At 40.0% G+C, this 8,877-nt stretch overlaps 1 long non-coding RNA gene across 1 annotated transcript in view; it reads left to right on the plus strand.

The window, feature by feature from the left end:
* LOC139453255 (uncharacterized) overlaps nt 1-5,938 on the plus strand; it is a 31,674-nt gene extending 25,736 nt beyond the window's left edge. Inside the window, exons 3-4 of the long non-coding RNA XR_011652413.1 lie at nt 4,738-4,933; nt 5,860-5,938. This is a non-coding gene — a long non-coding RNA (uncharacterized lncRNA). The remainder of the gene's footprint in view (nt 1-4,737; nt 4,934-5,859) is intronic.
* Nucleotides 5,939-8,877: the final 2,939 nt, after the last annotated feature.

The following is an 8,877-nucleotide window of genomic DNA, read 5'->3' on the forward strand; positions in this document are numbered from 1 at the left end:
CTCCCTGGTAAAAGATAAATAAAAAAACTCAACGCCAGAAAATAACCAGGCTCGATTATCTGCCTAAATAGACCCTCCTATCACTGAACATCAGGGATGACACCAGGTGTTCAGTCAGGAGAGTGAGTGCGTGAGTGAGTGAGTGAGTGAGTGAGTGAGTGAGTGAGTGAGTGAGTGAGTATTGTTTCACGCCGCTTGTAGCAATATTCCAGCAATATCACGGCGGGGGACACCAGAAATGGGCTTCACACATTGTACCCGTGTCGGGTCATCGGCTTGAAGAGCGAACGCTTTAACCACTAGACTACCCGACCGCCTCTCAGTCAGGAGAAGATGCTAAAGTGATTAGATGTCTTGTTATGAAAACAAAAAAGCAAACAAACAACAAGACATTATTCTTCAAAACGAGAAATTTGTGTGGGAGACATTTTGTTTTATTATATTTTAATATGTTCCAAATTGACTGTTACCCACAGTCATCTTGTACGTTACAGAAACATCAAATCGAGTGAGGATAGAATCGTGGTACAAATACCAATTTCATGCTTCAAGCAACTAAATCATTGAAACAGAACATGTTATCTTTTTGTCAACTTTTTAGAATATTCAATGCCGTTTGGACATAAAACGACTAGTATTGAATTTTATAATGACAGCGAGTAGGCTAAATTTCGAAATACACCAGGTTTTGTATCTCTTATTTTGTGTGTATAGTTCCATTTGAAGAAATGTTCGGAGTGACGTTGACATGTACATTATTACTTTACAAATGATAACACTTATAGATATACTGAAAACCTCGCCATAGGAACCGACAACAGGGTGGATGGGGTGTCTGTGTGGGGGAATGGTTGGTCTGGATCGGACGGAAGCCTAGCGGTTAAAATGTTCGCGCGTTAGGCCGGAGGCCTTGGTTCGATTCCTCAAACAGGTCCGATGTGTGAAACCCATTTCTGGTGTCCCCAACCATGATATTTCTAATAATTCAAAAAGGATGGAAAATCATACTCACTCAATAACTCTGACAACAAGGGTGATTTTTCAGTGTGTTAATGTTGTATTACACCGCAATCAGCAATATATGATCTACATGTATATCACGGTGGCCGAACTATCCACGCTGACGGGGCTCATTGACATACAATCTACCAGGTAACACATTATGAACATCCAACCTCACCTCTCACCACAAGCACGTGGAAATGAAACTCAGTATGACCACTTTAGTGGATTTGTAAATGAATATACCAATATGTAATTTGATGAATATAAAGATTAATACACACGTAAATCGGATTATATATGTTAGTTAACAGGCTTGTACAGGGTAAAGAAACCCGGATAGCAAACCGGTTATGGTAGTAAACCGTTTTGTATATGGCAGTAAACCGAGTTGCATATGGTAGTAAACCGGATTATATGTGGTAGTTAACTGCTTGTATAGGGTAGTAAACCGGATTGCAAACCGGTTATGGTAGTAAACTGGTTTGTATTTGGTACAAAATGGTGGTTAACCGGATGATATATGGCAGTAAACTGCTTCTATGTGGTATTAAAATTGGTAGTGCAGATTACATGGTGGTAGTAGACCGGTTTGTATTTGGTGGTAAAGCAGATTATATGTGGTAGTAAACCGGTTTGTATATTGTAGTAAACCGGATTGTATATGGTAGTAAGTAATATCGTTGAGGGACTGTGCGATAGACTTCAGTTCTGTTTGTGATACATTGTTTCATTCGTCACCACTCGCCCCTTTCCGTCACCTGCAAGAAGACGCGTCACCCTATCGATGAATGTTATGTGCGAAAATACGACAAACCAATCAGAATGCGCGTATGATTTCAAGTTCTTCGTCAAATAATCCCTCAGAAATAATTTTTGATTTTACATATGTATTGCATCTAAAAATATACCAAAGACACAGTCAAATGTGTTTAATCATACCGTATAATTCCGCACGTCACGAAGTGCTTTGAATTGCATCTGAAATATATATAATATTTGGGGAAAATGTGTGAACCATTACGCAACGAGTTGACAATTATTTTAGGTATGCCCGTTTGCGCTAAGACGGAACCCGGTCGCAAAAATGGCCACGAGAGGGGCACGAGTCGCTATTCGGCTTGTCCCGGAATAACAAGTTGTTCACGAATGAGTTGTTCACGAATGACATTGTTTAATTCGATTGTGTAATCGTGATGACGCCATGCACGAGAATACGGCAACATATTTTACGCCATTCTTACTCCAGTCTTATCAACGTTATACCTTCCTGTTTCCAGAGTTTATCATCTTATTCGTTTGGCATATCCTTATGGTAAGTTCTAGCTTTAGGATGGTTATACTTATACAAACTCTCACACCGGCGTTATCCAGTGCGTTCTTTGACATGCCATTGTGAGATTGAAAATCTAAAATATCTTAGAGTTTAGAGTCTTATATGTACATCTATTGTATTAGATCCAGGAGGTCTAACTTTACACACAAGTGTCCATTATGTTATTTCTGGAATGAAAGTTACTTTCTCGTTTGGCAGTAAAATGTTTGGCAATCTCATTCACTTCAGCAAATAATGTCGTGTGAACTGATTTAGTATGTGAAGGAGAACTGCCGTCTCCTGTTTCTATATAAAACTAGATGAGGTCCTTTCGATGCCCACTTCCTGTCATGGCTGACATTTCCGGAAGGTTCGAGAGCATCTCTTTACGACTGGGGAGTAGAGAAATGTCATATCCTTATCGTCTGAACATTTACTTGTCTAGTTTGAAGAACACATACAAAACAATAGCATTTATATTTACTTTACCAGATGTTTTAGAGACGTTCTCAGCTGTGTTAAATAAATAGGTTATCACAGCGACTGAAATATAACATTCAACAATAAATAGAGTAGAATTTAATTAAAAGCTGTATCAAGCCGTTCTAGCTTCACTCATTATAACATAAATACACCAAACAGCCCCAGATCCTGATTGGGTTGAATCTTCGCATCTGATTGTGGCATACAGTAAACTACGGTTATAACGAACTCAAAAGGACCACTAATTTTAGTTCGTAATAACCGCAGTTCGTTAAAAGCAGATATACAACATATACGCAACAAATGGCCGGGAATAAAAAATATGTTCGTTATATCGGTCAGTTCGTTATAAGCGTGTTCGTTATAGAAGTAGTTTACTGTAATATATACAGTTAGTTGATCAGTGTTTCGGAAAAATCAACTGTTTGGCATTCTAGAAGTTGGTTAGTAAATTATTAAAACATACAGCTTCATGAATAACCATTACTGGTATATTGTATGCAGCGACGTTTGGATGTAGATTTATACATGTTATCAAGCTGGAGTGACCACAACCATGTAACGAGGGGTACATGGTCATGTTTTGTAGTGGTATGCAGGCAATTAACATCAGCAACAGCAGGGTAACAAGTTACACACATAAACTTGGTTGAAGCCAGATGTACAGTAGGAATAACAAATGGTATACAGAAAAAGAGTGAGTGTGAGTGAGTATGGTTTTACGCCGTTTTTAGCAATATTCCAGCAATAGCTTCACACATTGTACCCATATCGGGAATCGGACCCGGGGTCTTCGGCGTGACAAGCGAGCGCTTTAACCACCAGGCTACCCGACCGCCCCTACAGACAAAAAAAGCCAGATACACAGTAAGGATTAAACAGTTGAACAAACTGATTAGATACTTATTACAAAGAGCCTTATGCTTCAGTAAATCTTCATTGGCAGACGGGCTATCTGTTGAGGTTTGAGATGGAGGATTTCTGTAGCTTAATAACAAAAAATAAAGTTTAAGTATTACAGGAAAAATGGCGGTGAAAATGATATGAATGGATCACTGAAAATCAGTGATGGCATCAGGTTTTCGCGAAAAGGGTAAGCATTTTTTGTCCTTCCGGTAGCACCTGCCACTCTCACAATTTGCATAAAAAAGCAAGTGTTTTTTGCCTGACCTCGCACAGTAGTAATTATGTCAAGCCTGTAAACAAACCATAAAGTGATGGATCGGAAAATTAAGTGACACTATAGCCTATTTACTGATTTTGTTGAAACTAAAAACAATATGTTAGTTTTGAATTGAATTAAAGTGCAGAGATTTTGTTATTTATGAGTAACGAAAACCCTTTCAATAGTGGTAAACGTCTGAGACCTGCATCACTTCGGGCTTTCCTCCCACATTTAGCTGACACGCCGTAATATAACTGGAATAATGTTAAAAGCGGCGTTAAACCCAACTCACTCACTCACCTTTTAGTAATATGTTCATTTTGCAACACAGTAGGGGATAGTTTTAATGTCTTGGCCAAAAGAAACTGTTGTAGCTTGATTGATAAAGCTACTGAGCTTGTGGTAAAACTCGGAGACTTCAGTCCACCAGGAGAAACATCTAATTCTAGAACGTCAACGCCAGAAAGGGTTTAAAGGGGTACAGATTCTGCGGAATACTTATTGAAATGAATGGCTATCTTGGAACATCTCACTTACCTGCATCACTTCGAGACTTTCTCCCACATTAGGCTGACAAGCCCTGATATAACGGAACTACTATTAAGAGCAGCGTTAAACCAAACTCACTCACTCACTCACTCACCCCGACGGCGTGGATTTTTTCCTATAGATGAACATTTAATAGCCATCTGTCTGGATTATTGAGGTTGACTAGCTGTATATTTCCTACATTGTTATTTGGGGGATCTAACGTTCTCTACCTCTGTCACAGGATGCATCCGCAACAAAAGAGGTCGTCTTTCCTGAACCTAGCGTTCTACCAGATATATGATCTCTGTGATTCGGACCGAAATGGCCACTTCACGGCGAATGAATTCAAGTGTGTCGACGACCTTGTCCACATCTACTTCGGCAGAAGGTGACGCGACTTCCCACCACCACCCACACACCACACGGCTTAGGACCAGGTGAGCTATATTGGTTACGTGTCCTGCTCACGCCTGATGAATTACATACATATGTGTAGTTTAGTAGCCTAATGGTTACGTCGTTAGCCATGAACGATGAAGATCCGGGTTTGCTTCCTTACATGGCCATAATGCGTAAAACCATCCCCCGTCATAATGTTGATGACACATCGCTAAACAGGATATGTAAAACACTTAAATGTATATACCATGTATGTACCGTCAAAGATATGTCTAGTATACATGTACATATAACATACAAGAACGTGTGTCTTGCTCTGTTGGGGGCACGGGTGGCCCAGTCGTCTGATGCGCCGCGATTCGCTGTGCAGAGTTGCGTCCCTTGTGCAAACCAGAAACCTATGATGGTGGGTTCGAATCCCGGTTATGTTTCTTGGTTTGTCTGCACCATACCCATGCTCGTGGGTTTCATCGAAGTGGTAAACGTCTGAGACCTGCATCACTTCGGGCTTTCCTCCCACATTAAGCTGACACGCCGTGATATAACTGGAATAATGTTAAAAGCGGCGTTAAACTCAACTTACTCACTCACTCACTCTTGCTCTGTTGCAGATCGATCAATGTATGCATAAATCAGTACTGTACGTGTGTCATATTGCTGCAGATTGCCAGATTGAATGCAGGAGCGCAATGGAGCGTTGTATATTTTGGGCTGTAGTGTACATATTAGTCATTGTATAAACATGATGCAGCAATGTACGTGTCGAGAATATTGGTCAATGTATCCATGGTGATGTAGTTTACGTATTGGTCTATGCATATACTATTGCATCACTGTACATACGTGCGTCTTGTGTTGGATATTGGTCAATGTATATATGGTGCTGTTGCGTGCACGTGGTCTGTGTTACATTTGGTCTGTGTATGTACATGCTGCATCACTGTATTTGAGTCTTGTGTTGCAGAATGGTCAAGGGATGCGTCAAGGGATGACACGATGCTACCGTTATTTTAGCTATGGCTCTACATCATTTTCTGTACTTCCGTCATGAATAAAACGTCCCAATCCTTCCGGTGTATACTGTTTGCCTCGGCTTCTCTTCTCGCTCGGATCATCATGGATATTCTCAATAGTTATGTACTTGCACGAGCGATCGTGTTTTGTAAGGACTTGACCTTGAATATTACCTTGACCTTATTTGTCATTCTTAAATTCGCAAAATATGAGAACAACCCTCACGAGAATCAGACTGAGTTGTCATACTTTGGAAATTGAGAATGGACGTCATTATAAAATTCAAAACAAATTAAGAAAATGCAAACTTTGTAAATTAGACTGTGTTGAAACCGAGTACCACTTCCTGCTTATTTTTCCATCTTATGTCAAGTTACGGTAACTATATCTCGAAGCAAAGTTCTATTGTCATCCTAACATTCATAAATTTAATATGCTTCTGTCATCACCAGATACATATATTATTACAAATCTAGCAAAATATCTATATTATGCAAATGAAGTAAGAAATGCGAAACTGAAAGCTTAAAACCTGCCTGTACTCACCTTTTGTACACAAAGGCCTGTGGCCTATATGTATTGGAAATAAAATGAATATTACCTTGACCTTGAATATGACCTTGAACTTCCCCAACGACGAGTGTTGCGGGAAGGGCGGGACAGGAAGACGTTAACATGGAGTCTTGGGTTCGTTGCTCCCATACTGATGCTGCAGGTGCTTACTTAGAGATAAGCCAACGAATTACATGGAATTGCGGATTATCTGACCCGAGTCATTGAATGATGTCCCTTTGACGAGGGATTTCCAGCATTTTTAGTGAGGGACAGATAATCTGAACTTATTAAGTTTAGTGGAAGGTATTCCATATTAATATTTAAGCAAAATAAAATGAAGAAAATCGAAAACAATATCAACAGAGAGACTTAGTGTTCAGATGACGTAATAGAAGGGAGACGTCATGAACAATGGATGGTGTCACATCGTACTCTTCCCGAGTACGAAGCAATGTGACGTCATATTATTACTGAGAATTTTAGAAACACAGATGCAAATTTAACACTCTATCTTACTACCCCCATGGGTAATATGGGTATGTATTTTGTAAACGTAACTGACAGTTGTGATGCAGTGTGTGAGTGAGTGAGCGAGTGAGTGAGTGAATGTATGGATGTTGTGTAACAGTCCGGACAATCCCAGCTATATCTCGGGTGTCTGTCAGTAATCGAGTCTGGATGAGACAAACCAGTGTCTGAACGAGCCACGCCATCAGGGTACGACGCCAAGAGTCTGTCATGCCGATGTAACTGAGTCGCTACCCATCACCTGTTTTATGGTGCTGGGGTGCTAGTCCAACCCTGGTTCCAATACACAAGAGTGTTAGTGAGTGAGTAAGTGAGCAAATATTGCATTAGGCCGCATCTGCAATATTAAAGCGGGATGATTTCAGGTTGGTTATGGCATCATGTTGACTAATATAATTATATTATCTACTTCACTGTAAACAAAAACACAAACACAAAGTTTAACTTCTATATTTATTTACAAATGGCTATGGGTAGTGATATTAAACAGAAAAGTTCCTTGATCACTTGGTGCTTTATACATATCATCGACTGGTAACTCTATCAGACGTGGATCATCCAGAACCAAGACTTGAAACACCATATATCATAACCTCTGCATGCATGAGAACAATATTATGAACAACACAGCTGGATAGCACATGGTGGTTCGTTAGCATAGAATAATTGACGTCACACCATCATTACGACACAGAATCGTAATCGACAAAACTAACAGTATTGTTTAATTTTGTAAGATACACAATGGGGAACTTCAGCGATGTCTTGGCTCATGGTATACCCATGTGAAGAAGAGAGAGTATGGTTTGTCGCCAGCAATACGGCGAGGATGACAACATTGTTTTAGTAATTTACACTGATTATGGGAATAGATCCACGGTATACCATGCTATGCGGACATTCTACACATCGGCTACCTGTTGTCTGCCCATATTGAACAACTCATTCAAACCAGTAAATGTACTGACTAACTGTTGGACATGAGAAATATGACCCCTCTTTCCCCCTCGTTAGATATATATATGGGATTTAATTATTACAAAACATCTAAGGGTAGATAGACAGACCCAGTTTGAACCAATCGGTGGAGCCACCCGTCCTCAATACGGGTACCAGACACTATATACACAGGTCATTGACATCAAAGAAATGTGAGACACAAGTCGGAATGGAAGCATGACACTTTATGGCTGATGAATATATTATTTCTCCACGACACTTCAGATCACATCTTGCACATCATCCCATGTCCCTAGTAACCTATGCTGGTCGTAAGAACTTGGTGTATTGGGTGGCTCGCTGACATGGTTGATAGCCTGTCATCGTACGCCGAGGGCAGGGATCGTTGCTTGCAATACCAATCACCTGATTGTCTGGTCATGAGTCGATTATTTACAGACTGCCGTCATATAGCTGGATTATTGCTGAGGGCGGCGCTGAACTTGCAAACAATCGTCGACCTAGTCGAGGCAATGAGTAGTCTGAAAAGTCGTAGAGAAATAAAATATTCTGGAACAAAGTTTCACAGTTCTCTCCTGTCAGCTAAGTAATGCCATCAAAGACACATCGAGGAAGTGCAGAATATACACGTGACATCACCAACATAGACATTCCTTTGAGTAAATGTCTCATTATACATCCTACGTGATTAAGTCATTTTTCAATTTTACCCAATAACCGTTATTAGATGGTGAAGTTTTCAGTACAAACATTATAAGCCATTAATTGAATTTTTTTTTGAATGTTTTGTATAAAACACACACACACAGGTTTTACCAAAAGCTGAGATATTTAGCGGTTTGCCATTTCACCAGAAAGGTAAGACATTTAGAAACACACAGCGCACAGATAGGCCTCGCGAGACAGGGTCAGTATCTGGAGCCAG

This window comes from Haliotis cracherodii, unplaced genomic scaffold (assembly GCF_022045235.1).
Source record: "Haliotis cracherodii isolate W230 unplaced genomic scaffold, xgHalCrac1.p SCAF_9, whole genome shotgun sequence".
NCBI classification, from domain to species: Eukaryota; Metazoa; Mollusca; class Gastropoda; order Lepetellida; family Haliotidae; genus Haliotis; species Haliotis cracherodii.